General features: G+C 44.9%; 1 long non-coding RNA gene across 6 annotated transcripts in view; it reads right to left on the bottom strand.

Moving 5' to 3' along the window:
- The window catches only part of LOC125753831 (uncharacterized), a 67,364-nt gene extending 52,625 nt beyond the window's left edge, over positions 1–14,739 (bottom strand). Inside the window, exons 1-2 of one of the 6 annotated variants that reach the window (XR_007406474.1) lie at positions 13,607–14,739; positions 12,697–12,787 (exon numbers count right to left, since the gene is read on the bottom strand). This is a non-coding gene — a long non-coding RNA (uncharacterized LOC125753831). Of the gene's footprint in view, positions 1–1,409; positions 1,651–2,774; positions 2,803–8,186; positions 8,363–12,696; positions 12,788–12,812; positions 13,370–13,406; positions 13,567–13,606 lie in introns of those variants that run through there. The other 5 variants (XR_007406472.1, XR_007406477.1, XR_007406475.1 and 2 more) reach the window with 5 other exon arrangements.

Genomic DNA, 14,739 nt, shown 5'->3' with positions numbered 1-14,739 from the left:
GACTCACTGTCACTTGTCAGATGACGTATAGGAGAGATTCCCGGATGGAAAACTGGTCCAAAGAGCTCTAAAAGCTGTGTGTTTGGGACTGGCTACTAATCCAGGGGTGGTGACAGTGCCCTGCTCCCATCACACACACACTGGGCACAATCCCTCTATCTCCATGTCTTACATGCAGTAGATAAAAAGAAAATTCCAAGCTATTTTTTGTTGTTAATCTCCTTGGACAATGGGAACTGAGCAGCAGCTGTGTAGTAAGAGCTGCCCACAAGTTGTAGTTGGAAGCATTTCCACAACTGCTTGGCTTCTATGTTTAAAGAAACAGCCCCAAGTAGAGCGGCTTGTCCTGCAGTACCAGGCACCAGGCACGGACCACAGTCAATGACACAGGACAGTGGAGACCGAGGAGCAAGGCTGGGGTCTGAGGCTGGGAGACATAGGGCCACAGGACCCTTCTCACTGCAGGGCCAAAGCCTAATCCAGGGCTCTTCTCCAGGCCTCGGGACTAGATCTCCCCAGACTCGTGTTTACCACATGAAGGCTAAGAAGAGAAGAGGGGACCCTTCCCAGAGGCCAGTCCTTGTCTCCAAACCACTAGAAATTCTGCCCTGAGTGTGAGCTTTTAGAAACATGAAGGGAAATGCAATGTTCTCCTGGCTCAACATTCAATGGATCAAAATATAACCCCGATGACTAAACTAAGAAATGGTTTTCTGTCCCATGTCCAGTGTCACCCTCCTCTCATTCTTCCCTGTCCCCCTGCCTTTCATGAGAGCCCAGGGTTTCAAGCCACAGCCTCCTTGTATTCTGCTTTCCTTGGGCTGAATCCAACCCCAACAGCAAGTGGTAGGAACAGATGGAGAATTCACAAGGAGAACCATCACCGAAGTTGGGGAGGGGGTGGCAAATGTAAATGTGTCACCCAATCTAGAATGGGAGAGCCACAAGCACCTTCCAGAGGCATCTTGTCCAGGGACTAGCAAACTTTTTCCATAAAGGGACAGCGAGTAAATACTTTGAACTTTGCGGGCCACGTCACCAGCTCCCTGACTCAGCCGTGAAGCAGAGGCAGCCACGGACAATGCGTAAAAGGAATAGACACAGCTGCGTTCTAATAAAGCTTTATTTATGGACTCCGGAGTTCGAATTTCATGTAATTTTCATGTATCGTGAAAATGTTCCATTTTTAAATTTCTTTTTCAATAATTTAAAAACATAAAAGCCATTTCTTAAGTTTCCCAGCTGTGCAAAAACAGGCAGTGAGCCGGATTCAGCCCTTGGGCAGTAGCTTGTCAATCCCTATGCGGGGCAGCATAGGAGGAGAATCCACATACTGGGTTCAAGAGTTGTGCTCTTTCCCCCCGCAAAGCGATGTTTCAGCTGCCCCACCATCCTGAGCACCAACTTACCTCTTAACAGCAAGGGCAACAGCCTGATCCAAACCTTGCTGGCGGTCACATCTGGTAAAACTTTTTGGACGCGGCCCCCTCTGTGTCTGCCTCATTTCTCCACCCACTCAGGGAATGACTAGGGGCAGGTCAATTGGCTTCTCGGGCCCCTAACGGAAAGTATACAGGAGCTCGATTTGGTCATCTCTGAGAGAGTGTCCTCTGTCAGCTGTCCTCCCTCCCTGCATCCCAGCCCAGCTCTCAGCCTTTGCCCTCGCGGGACATTTCAGAACTGCTGTGCCCAGGCACCGGACCAGCTGGCACTGCCTGCACCTCACCAGCAACCATCCTTTGGAGCAACCAGTTCTGATGTCACCAAAGGATAATGACTTCTGGGCAGGAAAACTAGGAATGCAAGCAGATGAAGCATCTATTTTCGTGCAGATGAAGTCGTGGGAGGATACGTGATTCATGAGCTGGGTGCTTTCTGAATAGCATGTTTCTATCATTTTCTGGAAGACAGAAAGTTAGCTTCCTCCTGGAATGATTGGTGAGAATGATGTTTGGGGTTTCCTTTTTCAAAAGGGGGTTTCATTTGGTTTTGGGTGATGTTGGTTGGTTGGTTTCTTAGTTGTGGGGTTTTGTTTTAACCAAGAAGTGGGATGAAGGATCAGGCAAGAAAGGTTTGGGTGGGGAGACAGAGCAGATCCTATTTGCAGTGCTTTCAGGTCTGAACATACAAATAAGGTCAAAGTGGTTCAAAGTCATAAGAGTCAGATGCCTGGGGACCTGCCAAACACCAGATGCCTTGGTTAGAAATTAGCGACAGTTTGACATCTTGGTGTTGTATGATTGCCATCTAAAGATAAGTAAGGGAAAGCAAGGAGCCCTGGCATGGAGTTCTGAGCAGGCTCGGAGCCCTGAGCCTGATTCCGTCATATGAACTGTGGTCACTCTGCCCCCAAAGTAGTTGTCTCTAGTCTCTCCAAAGTAATGGTGGCCAGAAACCTGGAACAAGACCCTGGTCACTTCCAGCCCAAGGCAGAGCTCTGCATTGGTCCCCTCTACTATTCTTTCCCAAGGGATCCAACACCCGAAGGGGGTGGATACTTTGAATTAGGGTATTAGGCCTATTGGATCTTTTCAGGAAGCTCTAGGAGCCAATTAGACAGAACTTGAATAGAAGCCAGTCCAAAGAACTCAATGGAACTCCATATTCCACTTAGCCAATATTGTGATGGTAACAATTTAACAACCAGTTAGCCAGGAAAAAAGGGCCTTGATTTGTAACATTTGCCAGTTCCCTTGGCATAAATACCCCTACTTTGGCCTATTTCAAGTTGCCAGTGTGATACCCACTGACTCACAGAAGCCCAGAAAACTAACCTGTTGGAATGAGCCAAATCCAGTACACCACTGTCCTCTGGAAGGACAAAGAGGGAGCCCTTTGGAAGTCAGAGAGGGAGCATAAATCAGAACAGTCAACCCAGATATCAAAATGAGCTGTGAATCTCTCCCTATTTCCTGTGCCTGTCCCTGTCTCAGCCTATCACCTTCAAGGAACGTCTTATTAAAGGAGCTTGGGAGCAGCCTGCCCACAACCCTGAACAGAGGTGCCCTGCCTTCAGAGCACACTAAGGGAGAGATGGTGGCTGATGTCAGAGAATCTGCCTCCTTAACACAGAGGGCTGCTCTGTCCACCTGGCCAGGCCTAGCTGGCACGAAGCACGGAACCATGTTGACCCCTCCCCGTACCCTGCTCCCAGCCTCCCTCCCTCCCTGCATGTCCTACACCACCACCACCACCACCACCACCCCACCCCCGCCGCCTCCCGACTACACTTCTTCTGGCTCAAGGGAGGAAAACTTCGCCTCCTCCGACTCCTCAGAGCTCCCTACCATCCACACAAACTCACTTGTTAGAAGAATATCTAAGGATTTGTGGATGAACGAAGGCCCCTTCCCTTGGGCAGTTTCAGCTTAGCAGGTATTCTGGGAATAAGGCCAAGCAGTAACTCACTTATGAAAGACTCCATTCTGTGTTCTGCTCTCCTCACCCATTGCCCGACACACACAAAGAACCTCTTACCGCCTTCTGTCCCTTGCTTTCAGAACCTACTCACCTGTTCCCCTGTTCAAAGACTCACCCACAATCCTCCGGGCTCCCTCCACTCCCCTCCCTGGGAGACAGGAGCCTGGGTTCCATTCCTACCTCTGTCACTAATTGTTTTAACACTCCCTTAGCCTATTTGGACTACAGTTTCCTCATTTGTTACATTAATATGGTTCAACTTTAAAATAACAAAGTTCCATACAAATTTTATAGAAAAATGTGTGTGGAGCTTTAAAAATGACCAAGTCCCTTTCACTTAATCATCACAGAAAACATTAGCAGTAACATTAACACAATATTTTTAATAAGTGACCTAAGTAGTAATATTAGATAATATCAGAAAACTAAGGCCTGAGAAAGGTCAGGAGACAGATCCAAGGTTACATGGAGAGGAGAGAATATGACCAGACTTGAACCCATTCCTCTGATGCCCAACACCACACAGACCCCTGAAATAGAAGGACCACAGTTAGGGTCCCACTCAGAGCCCCATAGCCCTTCCTCTGGGTATAACACAGTTCCATGGTCAACATTCATCTCCTTTCAGCTCACCAGTTTAACCCATCAGTTTGACTCCCAACCCAAGCTAGGTGACTAAGGGGAATACATACAACATAAGAGAGAAAACTAGGGTCCGTCCTAAGCAAAATTGGTGAGTGGAAACAGTTTTCCTTTGTGAGTCTTCCATCTTTTGTCCACAATTCCATGTCTATTCTTTTGGAATCTAACACCTTCATGGTTTTAGTATGATCCTGGCTCCTCCAAAGAAAATGTTCCAATCAAAAAGCTGTATAGTATATTCCCTTCCCGCCTCCTACAATAAAACAAGTGCTGACACCCACCACTCCACAAAAGGGTAAAGAAAGAAGGACACCTCTTGCTTGACATATATATTTCCTTCATTACTTTACCCATGGTTCTCACTCTTATGCTGCTCTCTCTACCTCAGGGTAGGCTTTCCCCTCTGCCCTGCGTCCTTTATTTTTATAATCATTCTTTATCATTGTCTTTTGTGTGTTCTGGATGCCAGTAATGCCACCCCCCCACTACCCACCAAGGCTAGACAAAAAACAAAAAGAAGTATAAATTACTACCATTTACCTAGCACTGTGTAATACCAATGCCCTTCCAAAGCCCTCATTGAAATGAGAACAATTCAGTGAAGTAGGTATTATTATACTCATTTTTTACAGATGAGGACACTGAAGCTCAAAGACTTTATAGTGGGTTCAGTTATTAAGAATAGGAATCAGTGTCCACCAGACTCCAAGGACAGTGGAATGATCAGGGCCCTCCCCAAGAAATTATCTGATAAGAGTCTTAAAGAATATTTGCTTTTTAACAACTGTGTCTTAAAACCAGAGCCTAACAACCCAGCCAACAGTGCACTAAGGGACTGTAACCAACATTTGTTGATGCAATCATAAAAAGGTACCAGTGGGTTTGAAACCTGGGAGTCTTTTACTACTCCTATTAGACAGTTGCCAGTTCTGCTGACCATAAAATCAACCATAAATGCAGACAAAGAAGTCCCAATTCCGTAAGTCTGGGGACTGAAAAAAATGAAGCCTTCAAACTTAGAGAAATTCTAAATCAGGTGTGGGGACATAGTTTCAGCTTTCATCCAAATAACATAGGGAACTAGACAGAGTAAAAGGTTCCCCTATACTGCCCAGACTCTGGGCATAGCAACCATGCAATGTCTTCTAAAGTCTGTGGTCTGAGACTTGTGGTAGAGAACCTGACTTTCAATTTTCAACCCAAAATATAGATTTGCAGATCTCTTTAGAAATAAGTAGTAAGGAGTATGAAGTAAGTTCAGACCACCAGAGAAATCCGGTTTATTTTAGAGACTTTATCAATAAAAAGGGGTCAAGATAGTTTAGGAACTTTCTGGTGATTCCAGGTCAGATCAAACCTAAAGACCTTATTCATAAATACATTATGATTCGGTTAATGAGATTTGGTGAGGTATTAGCCATCTTGGTAGAACAGTAACAGCTGACCTTCATGGGATTTAGACTGGGGAAATATGAAATTGAACTGTTGTCAGAAAAGCTTGAGATATTTTCTTATGCTTTTAATATAGGATAAAGACCTATAAAAGATGAAGCCTAAGAAATCATTTGAGAGTAATACGAAGTGAAACATTCAGATGTTGAGAATAAAACCATAACCAACTGAGTGTAAATTTCGTTGGTGAGAGAATAGGCAGACTGCCCAGGAACAAGTCATAAAAACATGGAAGCTGGACCTACCAGGCTGGCTTCAAAGGTGCAAAATGAAAGGTCTGATGGGAACATCTGCTCAAATGGATTAAGGAAGCTACCTGGGACTCGGGGTTATTAGAACATCAGAGAGAAATGAGAGAAATAAAAGTTGATTTCAGCTGGTGGTGGCAAAAAAGTAAAAGGAAATCAATGAAAGAAGCCAGGGCATGGTGATCAGTGTGCTGAGGAGACACTTAGGAGAAGGTAGCTTCTAACCAGAAAAGGTACCTACATGGATAAGTCTGACTCCATGGGGTAAGGTCTGTGAAGTGCACGAGAGGGACTAGAAGAAGCAGGAAAGTGATAGAGAGGTTTGACTAAATCATTGCACATGATCCCAAGTCCTGGAGGGATGGGCAGGAAGAAAAGGAAACAAAGAAAAAGAAATCTAAAAGAAGTTTTCAAAGACTAATTAAATTCACAAAAATGAGATAAACAGTAATTAAAAGCAGAAGCATGAAATTACCACTAAAAAGAAGGCAAGACCTACCACTTAAAGGACTCTAGGGAAATATAAACTAAACATCAGTTTGTGCAAGAAGTAGTCTGGATATTACCTGTTTGGAGCAGATCATTCTCCAGAAACATGGAGAAGACCTGGATTTATGGGTTTCCTTACCAGCTAATTTTAAAAGAGTAAGATTTTTTTTTTAAGATTTTATTTATTTATTCATGAGAGACACACACAGAGAAAGGCAGAGACATAGGCAGAGGGAGAAGCAGGCTCCAGGCAGGAAGCCTGATGTGGGACTCGATCCCGGGATTCTGGGATCATGCCCTAAGCCAAAGGCAAAGGCTCAACTGCTGAGCCAGCCAGGCATCCCTAAAAGAGTAAGATTTTTATTTAGAGTTTATAATAGGAATTTTCCAAACACTTCTGGAATCTGGATCTGATGATACATAATGATATTTATGAGCTGAAGAAATAAAACTATCCATTTCATGGAGATGCATATCCCCCCTCCAAATAAATCCTTATTACCCCCAAAAGAAATGTGAAAAGGAAAAGTCATATATAAAAATAACCCCCTGCCAAAATGCCACAAGACCAGTATGGGTCAGGAGAGAAAAGGAATATTTCCACTGATTCTTGAGACAAAAAAAAAAAAAAAAAAAAGAATGATTTAAAGTAAGTGCCCCAACAAATAACCCAGGTTGTAAGAACACAGGATTACAAAATGTTTATTTAAACACAGATGCCAACAGTTGACTACATAGTTACCAAAATGGAAAGGAGCCAGGGGAGTTGACATTATTTATGTACAAAAAAGGATAGAGGTTGTGACATGTCACATAAATGAAGCTCCCATTTTTATTGATGAAGCCAAAATTCACTTCTCAAAAACTAGAAGTTTGGCAGGGATATAAAGAAGGGGGTAAATTCCTGATGGGACAAGAAGAGATTAAAAAGTAAAAGAGGAGAGAGATCAAGGGGAGAGCAGGAATCTGATCTTCCCGGGATGGCAGTGGTGGGCATGTTAGAAAATGATATGAGGAAGTGGCCCTGAAATCAAAGGTTTTAAAGAGAAAACCAGAATCCCTCAAGTAGAAACAATCAATAGAGGGACAAGTATGAAGAAATCGGAATTAAAATGATGGAATTTAAAGTACCACAGAAAGGCTTCCAGAAGAGCTTGCACAGAGAAGGAAACAAGGGGGAAAGAGAAAGAGCAAGAATAAGGAAATTTCATACAAAATTTTAGAGTGTGCTGGAAATGTAAGGAAAAATGTAATGGTAAAATGGAGTAGATAGATTTTAGTGGCATGATCGAAATGGATAATAAAAGGGACCTTTATGGAAGTGTTTCCAGGAGAAGAAAAGAGACAGTAAGCTAATCCCAATGTGCCAAGAAGAGTAAAGAAAGTCATGAATCATCAGCTAATGACCCATATCCATAGAGAAGCACATTCAGGCTGCGTGTGGAGAAGCAGCAGGGTTTGGGGGCCCCCTCTGACACCCACGGACTTCCACTCCCCACCTAGCCTTCCTTGAGTACCTGTTTTCAATGCCACGTAGGGGAAAAGAATAGAAAGATGAACAAAATAAAACCCATTTCTTCTTTGGTTCAGTCAAGATGTCTACATGAAAGTACAGGCTTGGGACCAAGGAAATATAAAAACAAGTAAGAAACATGGCGAGATATTCTGATGTAAATAGAAGCACCAAAGGACGGTGAATACTAAAAATGTGGAACTTGCCAGATAAGGTAGAGCAAGGTTCAAAGACACAAAAATAAGAAGTGATGTGAAATATGATAGAACTGAAGATCAGAGCACAAGAGATTGCTGTATCTTCGCTTGGAAGAGGGACAAGATGGAAAAGGGAAATGGGAAGTAAAAAGAAGAAATGATGTTGAGAATGCAGCTCTAGAACCCGGACATGAGCTCCAACCTGAGCACTACCCCCTTACTTACTCAGCTGGTTCTGGCATGATCTTGAGCAAGACACTTCTGCACTCCGAGCCTGAGGTCCCCCTACTATAAAATAGACTAGTAATACCAACCAAACTACAGAGTAACTTGCGGCATCCTGATGACAGAGTAAGGGCTATCAGACTTACCCTCCCACCATTAACAACACTAAAACTAAACAAAACATGAGACAACTGTTTTTAGGTACCAAACTACAGATGGTGCAGGGATGGGAACCTTGTGAGAAGAAAAACAAAAGAGGTGAAATCCGCATTCTCTCTGGCCTTCTGCCTGGGGGCTTTCCAAACCACAATGCAGGGAGGTAGCCAAGGTGGGAGAAGAAAAGATCAAACATGTGGGTTGCCCAAGGGGCTGAAGTCAGCAGGGCAGAGTACTAGACAGGAGAGAGACACGCAGAAAAGAAACCCGGAAACCCACACAGGGACTACCTGAGTCTTTGGCTGCAAACAGAGCTGCATGCATGCAGAGTGAAACATCAAGGACCAGGGAAAAACAAATGCTGGGGAGCTGTGTCTTGATAGAGATCCCAGAGGTCACACAACGGGGGAGACACTGATATTCTGAGTGGCCGTAGCAGCAAGAACATGATGACTACTCTGGACTTTCAACTGAGATCCAGGAGAGGCCACATCTCAGTTGCAGGGCCACCTCGTTTGCAGGGCCACCTGGTCTGCAGGGCAGACCCATTGTAACAAGCCAAAGGCTGACACTCATCAGCATCAAGTTGACCCTCCAGTAGCCAGCTGCCTGCCAAAACAAATCCAACGCTCTTGAAAGGAAGACAATAACATCTTTAAGTTTTGGCATGTAATAAAGAAGGATGACATGTCACAAGAAGGAAACAAAGCAGTCAAAAGAAAGTGTCCCAGAGGTGATACAGATGGAATTAGCAGACAAGGACTTTAAAATGACAAAAAGGAACATGTTCAAGAATTTAAAGGAAAGAACAGACATAAGGAATGAGTGATGGATAATCTTATCAGAGAAACTATGAAATAGAACATAATGGAAACTGTAGAACTTAATAATGTACAGTAGCTGAAATAATGCACAATGGGCTTAACAGCAGATTGGACACTGCACAAGAAAAGATCAGTAAACTTGAAGACAGAATATTACCAAACTGAAGCACACAGAGAAAAAGAACTGAAAAAAAAAAAAAAAAGAACAGAGCTTCAGTTACACATGAGACAATACTAACCTACTAACATATGCATAACTGAGGTCTCCGAAAGAAAGCAAAGAGAAATGAGGGAAGAAGAAATATTTCAAAAAAAGTAATGACTTCCAAATACGATGAAAAATACCAACCCACTGATCCAATAAAAAATGTTAAAGGGAGGGGCACCTGGGTGGCCTTGTTGGTTAAGCATCCGACTTTCAATTTTGGCTCAGGTCGTGATCTCAGGATTGTGAGATCAAGCCCTGGGTCAGGCTCTGTGCTGGGTGTGGAGCTTGCTTAAGATTCTCTCTCCCTCTTTCCCTTGCTCTTTACCCACACCCCACTCATGATCTGTCTCTCTCTCTCTCTAATTAAAAAAAGACATGTTAAAGGAAGTTTTTCAGGCCAAAGGGAAATGAAACCAGATAGAAACCTAGATCTACAAATACAGAAAGAAGAGTGCCAAAATTGGTAACTATATGAGGCAGAAATATAACACTCTTTAAAAACAATTTTTTTTAAAATTTATTCACAAGAGACAGAGAGAGAGAGAGGCAGAGAGACAGGCACAGGGAGAAGTAGGGTCCCTCTGGGGAGCCTGACACAGAATTCAATCCCAGGACCCTGGGATCATGCCCTGAGTCAAAGGTTAGACACTCAACCACTGAGCCACCCAGGCATCCCAACAACACTCTTTTTCATTTTTTGATTTCTTTAAAACACATTGGCTGTTTAAAGCAAAAATAATGACAATTTGTTCCTGGGTCTCTAACACATGCTGAAGTAAAGGTATAGTAACATTATCACAGAGGACAGGAGAGAGGTAAATGGAAGCATATTGTTACAAGATCTTTATATTTCACATGAAGTCTTCTATTAATTCAAGTCAGACTGTGATACGGTAAAGATGCATATTTTCACTAACCACTAGATAAAACAAAGAGTTGCGTTTCTGTTAAATTTTTTTATTGGAGTTCAATTTGCCAACATATAGCATAACACCCAGTGCTCCTCCCGCCAAGTGCCCTCCTCAGTGCCCGTCACCCAGTCACCCCAACCCCCCGCCCACCTCCCCTTCCACTACCCTTTGTTCATTTCCCAGAGTTAGGTGTCTCTCATAAAACAAAGAGCTTTAACAAAAAGATCAATAGAGGAGGGGGCACCTGGTTGGCTCAGTCAGTTAAGCATCGACTCTAGATTTTGGCTTAGGTCATGATCTCAGGGTGTGAGATCAAGCCCCACATCAGGGTCTCTGAATGAGCCTGGAGCCTGCTTAAGAGTCTCTGTCCCTCTGCCCTTCCCCACTTGTGCTTGCTCTCTTTAATAATAAAAAAAATAGAAAAAATAAAAATAATTTTTAAAAATAATACTTTAAAAAAATAAAAGGCCAATACAGGAGATAAAATAGAATATTAGCAAATACTTCATTAATCCAGCAGGAGACAGGAGAGGGGGAGGAAGGAAAATGTATGTACATGGCCAAAATCAAGAAGAAATAGCATGATGGTAGAATTAGACCCAACCTAACTTACAGATCTGTTGCGTACATAAAATAAAATAATAAAAGGGGAACTCTGTTATAAAGCTGCCCTTATAAGAGAGAGGAGGTTTTGGCAGTGGGCTTCAGGACGGAGGGGGAGAAGTGGGAAAGTGAACGTGGGGGATATGAAACCCTGGAGAACAGGTTCACAGTGGTCATGCTGCTGCCAACACCGGTCTGTCGGGCGCACGCAGCCAGGGACCACTGTCAGCGGTAAAGCAGGGAGCCCAGCCAACAGGGACCATTTCCACGGCTTCATGGAGACAACCCCGTGAACTTGGCTTGAGATCTACCCCCGTGGGAGGGGAAGCTGAGCAGTTTACAGTGTTGTTCAAGACACATGGAAGGCAGGAGACAAGCTTCTGACCTGTCTGCCACGTGAACCCTTGGAGGGAAGAAGGCTCTGCTGAAAAATACAAAGGGAGACTGTGCCCTGCGTGGATGGGCTAGAATGGCAGGACAGAACAAAGATGACAGAGCCAGAAGGCGAATCATAATCAAACCCAGGACACAGAAAGCAGGTAACTGTAAAACTGGAACTTGAAAAGGCTTTTAACAGGCCAAAGATTGACTAGAGCAGGGCCCTCACACAGGGTGTGAACAAAGCACCGGCTGCTGAACACAGTAAAGCCCCCCTGAATGACAGCAGCGGCGTCTCACCTAAATGTGTCATCGTGGACATCTATCTCTGTCAGATGACAGAGATGTGGCTGAGGGTCACACGGTTCAGCTTGGATCTCATCTACAGAACGCCTTTTGACACCAGGCCCTGTGTCAAGTGGCTGTGGGTACAAAAGTCCCTCGGACCATGTCCGTGCCTACAAGAAACACCCAGTTCTGGTGGAGGAAAGAGGTGGAGAAGCCAATCAAAAAGCAGTATGGCTGGGGCACCTGGGTGGCTCACTCACTTAAGCGTCTGACTTCAGCTCAGGTCATGATCCCAGGGTCCTGGGATCGAGCCCCACGTCGGGCTCTCTGCTCAGTGGGAAGCCTGCTTCTCTCTCTGCCTGCTGCTTTACCTGCTTGTGCTTCTCTCTCTCTCTCTCTCTCTCTGTCAACAAATAATAAAATATTTTTTTTAAAAGAGAAAGAAAGCAGTGTGGCTTTGGCCCTTGCATCCCTCTGCCCACTTACTTTGCTGTGTGGCTGTGGACAACACTTAACCTCAGTTCTCTCATCCCTGCAATGAGGACAGCAATAGCTAGCTGGCAAGATTGTTGTGAAGACTGTCGGTCACATCCACGGTTTTAAAAGCACCTAGCACGTGCGCTGCCTGACTTACCGTAATTCAGCAACTCTCAACTTGAGAGCAGAGCACACGCCAGGATCTGGTGCCAAGTGCAGGTGTTTCTAACCAGACCCTGCCTCCCTCCTCCTCAATATTCTGATTCCCCAGGAGAATGTCCACCCACCCCCATTCTAAAGCTGTGTGAATGGTGCGTAGGCAGGATAAAGTTGGAGATCATCCTGTAAACATCAGGTTCAATTAAACCCTATGGAGAACCTACTGTGCGCCAGGTTCATAACAAACTATGATAGAGCTATGTATAAAATGCTAAGAGAGTACAAAGAGAAGGCATTCAGCCTGGGCATCAGGGAAGACCCCTAGGCCACAGCTGTTAGCCAGGCAAACAAGGATGGGAGGGGCATCTGGGGGAGCAGAAACCCTCCGACTGGCAATAGCACAATGTGTGCAGGAAACTACAAGCCACACAGTAAACTGTAGGCAAACTACATGTCTGGAGAGGTAGACAAGGGCAAGGTCACATACGACATGCTAAGAAACTCACCCAGTCCGCTGGATGGTAAATGCCATGGAGGGTGTGAAACGAGGCCCAGCTTCCCTCTGCTCTGCGAGGCCTCCTGAAAGTGGTTCCCAAGCTGAATCAAATAAGCACAAAATTACCTTGAGAGCCCGATTTCAGGAGCAATCCCTCAAGGGCAGGGTCATGGCTCACCCGGCTTTGCCACCTAGGCACCCACCAGAATTTCACACGCAGTAGGCACTCAGTTTGCTGAACAGAACCGAAATTAATAAACTTCCTTATCCAGACCTTTTGTATGTCAGACCTCATCTCCAACCAAGGGATTCATTCAATCACAGTGTTCTAACCCCCTGTGGGATACACCATCAAGTGAGGAGAAAAGATATAAAAGCAAATAATCACAATGCAGTGAAATAAAAGTTGTGATTCCAGTGTGTGCAAAGTGCTTCAGGAGATTGGAAAAGAACCTATTAACTGTCAGGGGAAGCCAAAAGAGTCTCTACCACGAAAGAAATATTTGAACTGGGTTTTGAAGGAAGCATAGGAGTTCAATAGTCAGAGCCGTGCAAGAGTATTCCAATCTGAATGTGGGCAGGGGTAGGGAGGTGTGAGAAAGAGCTGGAAGCTTCCAGGACCGATGATTAGTACTTCCACTCACTGGGGATTAGATAAGAATACAATGAGAGGAGAACCTGAAACAGGGGCTTTCAATCCCGGCTGCACATCAGAAATACCTAGGGTGGCTCAACAGTCTAGCGCCAGACTTCAGCCCAGGCCGTGATCCTGGAGTCCCGTGATCGAGTCCCACATCGAGCTCCCTGCATGGAGCCTGCTTCTCCCTTGGCCTGTGTCTTTGCCTCTCTCTTTCTCTCTGTGTCTCTCATGAATAAATAAATAAATAAATATTTTTTAAAAAAGAAAAGAAAAGAAATACCTAGGGAGCTTTCATATGGTCCAATGCCCAAAGCAACCTCCAAACCGATTCAAGCAAGATCGCTGGGACTGGAGGCCAGTCATCAGGAATTTTTTTAAAGCTCCCAAAGGGAATCCAATGTGCTGCCAAGTTTCAGAACCACTAGTCTAGAAAGAAAAGATAAAGATTTACAGCATCCCAAGAGGTCAGGCCCCCTTGGGGCCTCTGCAGTCTGGCACACATTCCTCCTTGCCCTCGCCCTCACCCCCGCACTGCCAAGGAGGGGAAACAAAACAGCCAAGTAACAGCCACAGACTTCTTACTGCTTCTCCTTTCCCCCTACCAGCTCGGTGCCCTGAAACAGCAGCTCTAGAAGTTTTGTCTCTGATCCAGTAGCATCTGCCTCACAGGGGAACTTGGTAAAAATGCAAATTTTTTTGACTGCACCCCAGACCTAGTAAACCAGTCTTGACAAGCCCCCTCTGTGATTCTGATACACACTAAGGTATGAGAAGCACTGTTCTGGAACACTGATTCCTCCAAAGCAGCAGCCAAGCAGCATCTGGGTGTGACTCTGCAGGGGGGCGGGGATGGTGCAGGGTGCTGCAGGTGTAAAACCTGGGGGAGTCATTGCTAAATCAGCAGAGATCCCAGGAGCTGGTGGCCTGGGTGCCATCATATTGGTCTGGAATCCAAGGTGCCAGAGGCAGATAGCCCAGGTTGTTTTTTGTGGTCCCAGGAAACGCTATAGGGTAGGAGGCTCCAGGTTTTTATTTTCTCCTTTAACACAAAGCTATCCTTTGAAAGTAAACTTTCAAGATATTTTAAATCAGGACCAGCAGGAAAATCCATGATGTCAATGGGCATGAATATACTATTCCCATTTTTTTCCTTTGGAGGAAAGGGGGAGGTTAAGGTACCGGAGGGTCTTAGGCTGTGGGGAGGGGTGGGAAGGAAGAAAGGGGCACTGTGGGTTCAATGCTCTGTCCATCCCCTCCTCCCAGGACCCAACCGACTGAGAATTCACAATTCTTGGGAGGAAAATAAAATAAAGGAAGCAACAGAAGGAAATGAGTTCCCTGTATAGAAATGGAAATTGCCTTTCTCCTAAGGTCAGATGGCCAGACGTACAGGAATGAGCGACTGGGGCCCCA

Source organism: Canis lupus, chromosome 27 (genome assembly GCF_003254725.2).
Source record: "Canis lupus dingo isolate Sandy chromosome 27, ASM325472v2, whole genome shotgun sequence".
NCBI classification, from domain to species: domain Eukaryota; kingdom Metazoa; phylum Chordata; class Mammalia; order Carnivora; family Canidae; genus Canis; species Canis lupus.
This window is presented reverse-complemented; position numbering and strand designations above follow the sequence as displayed.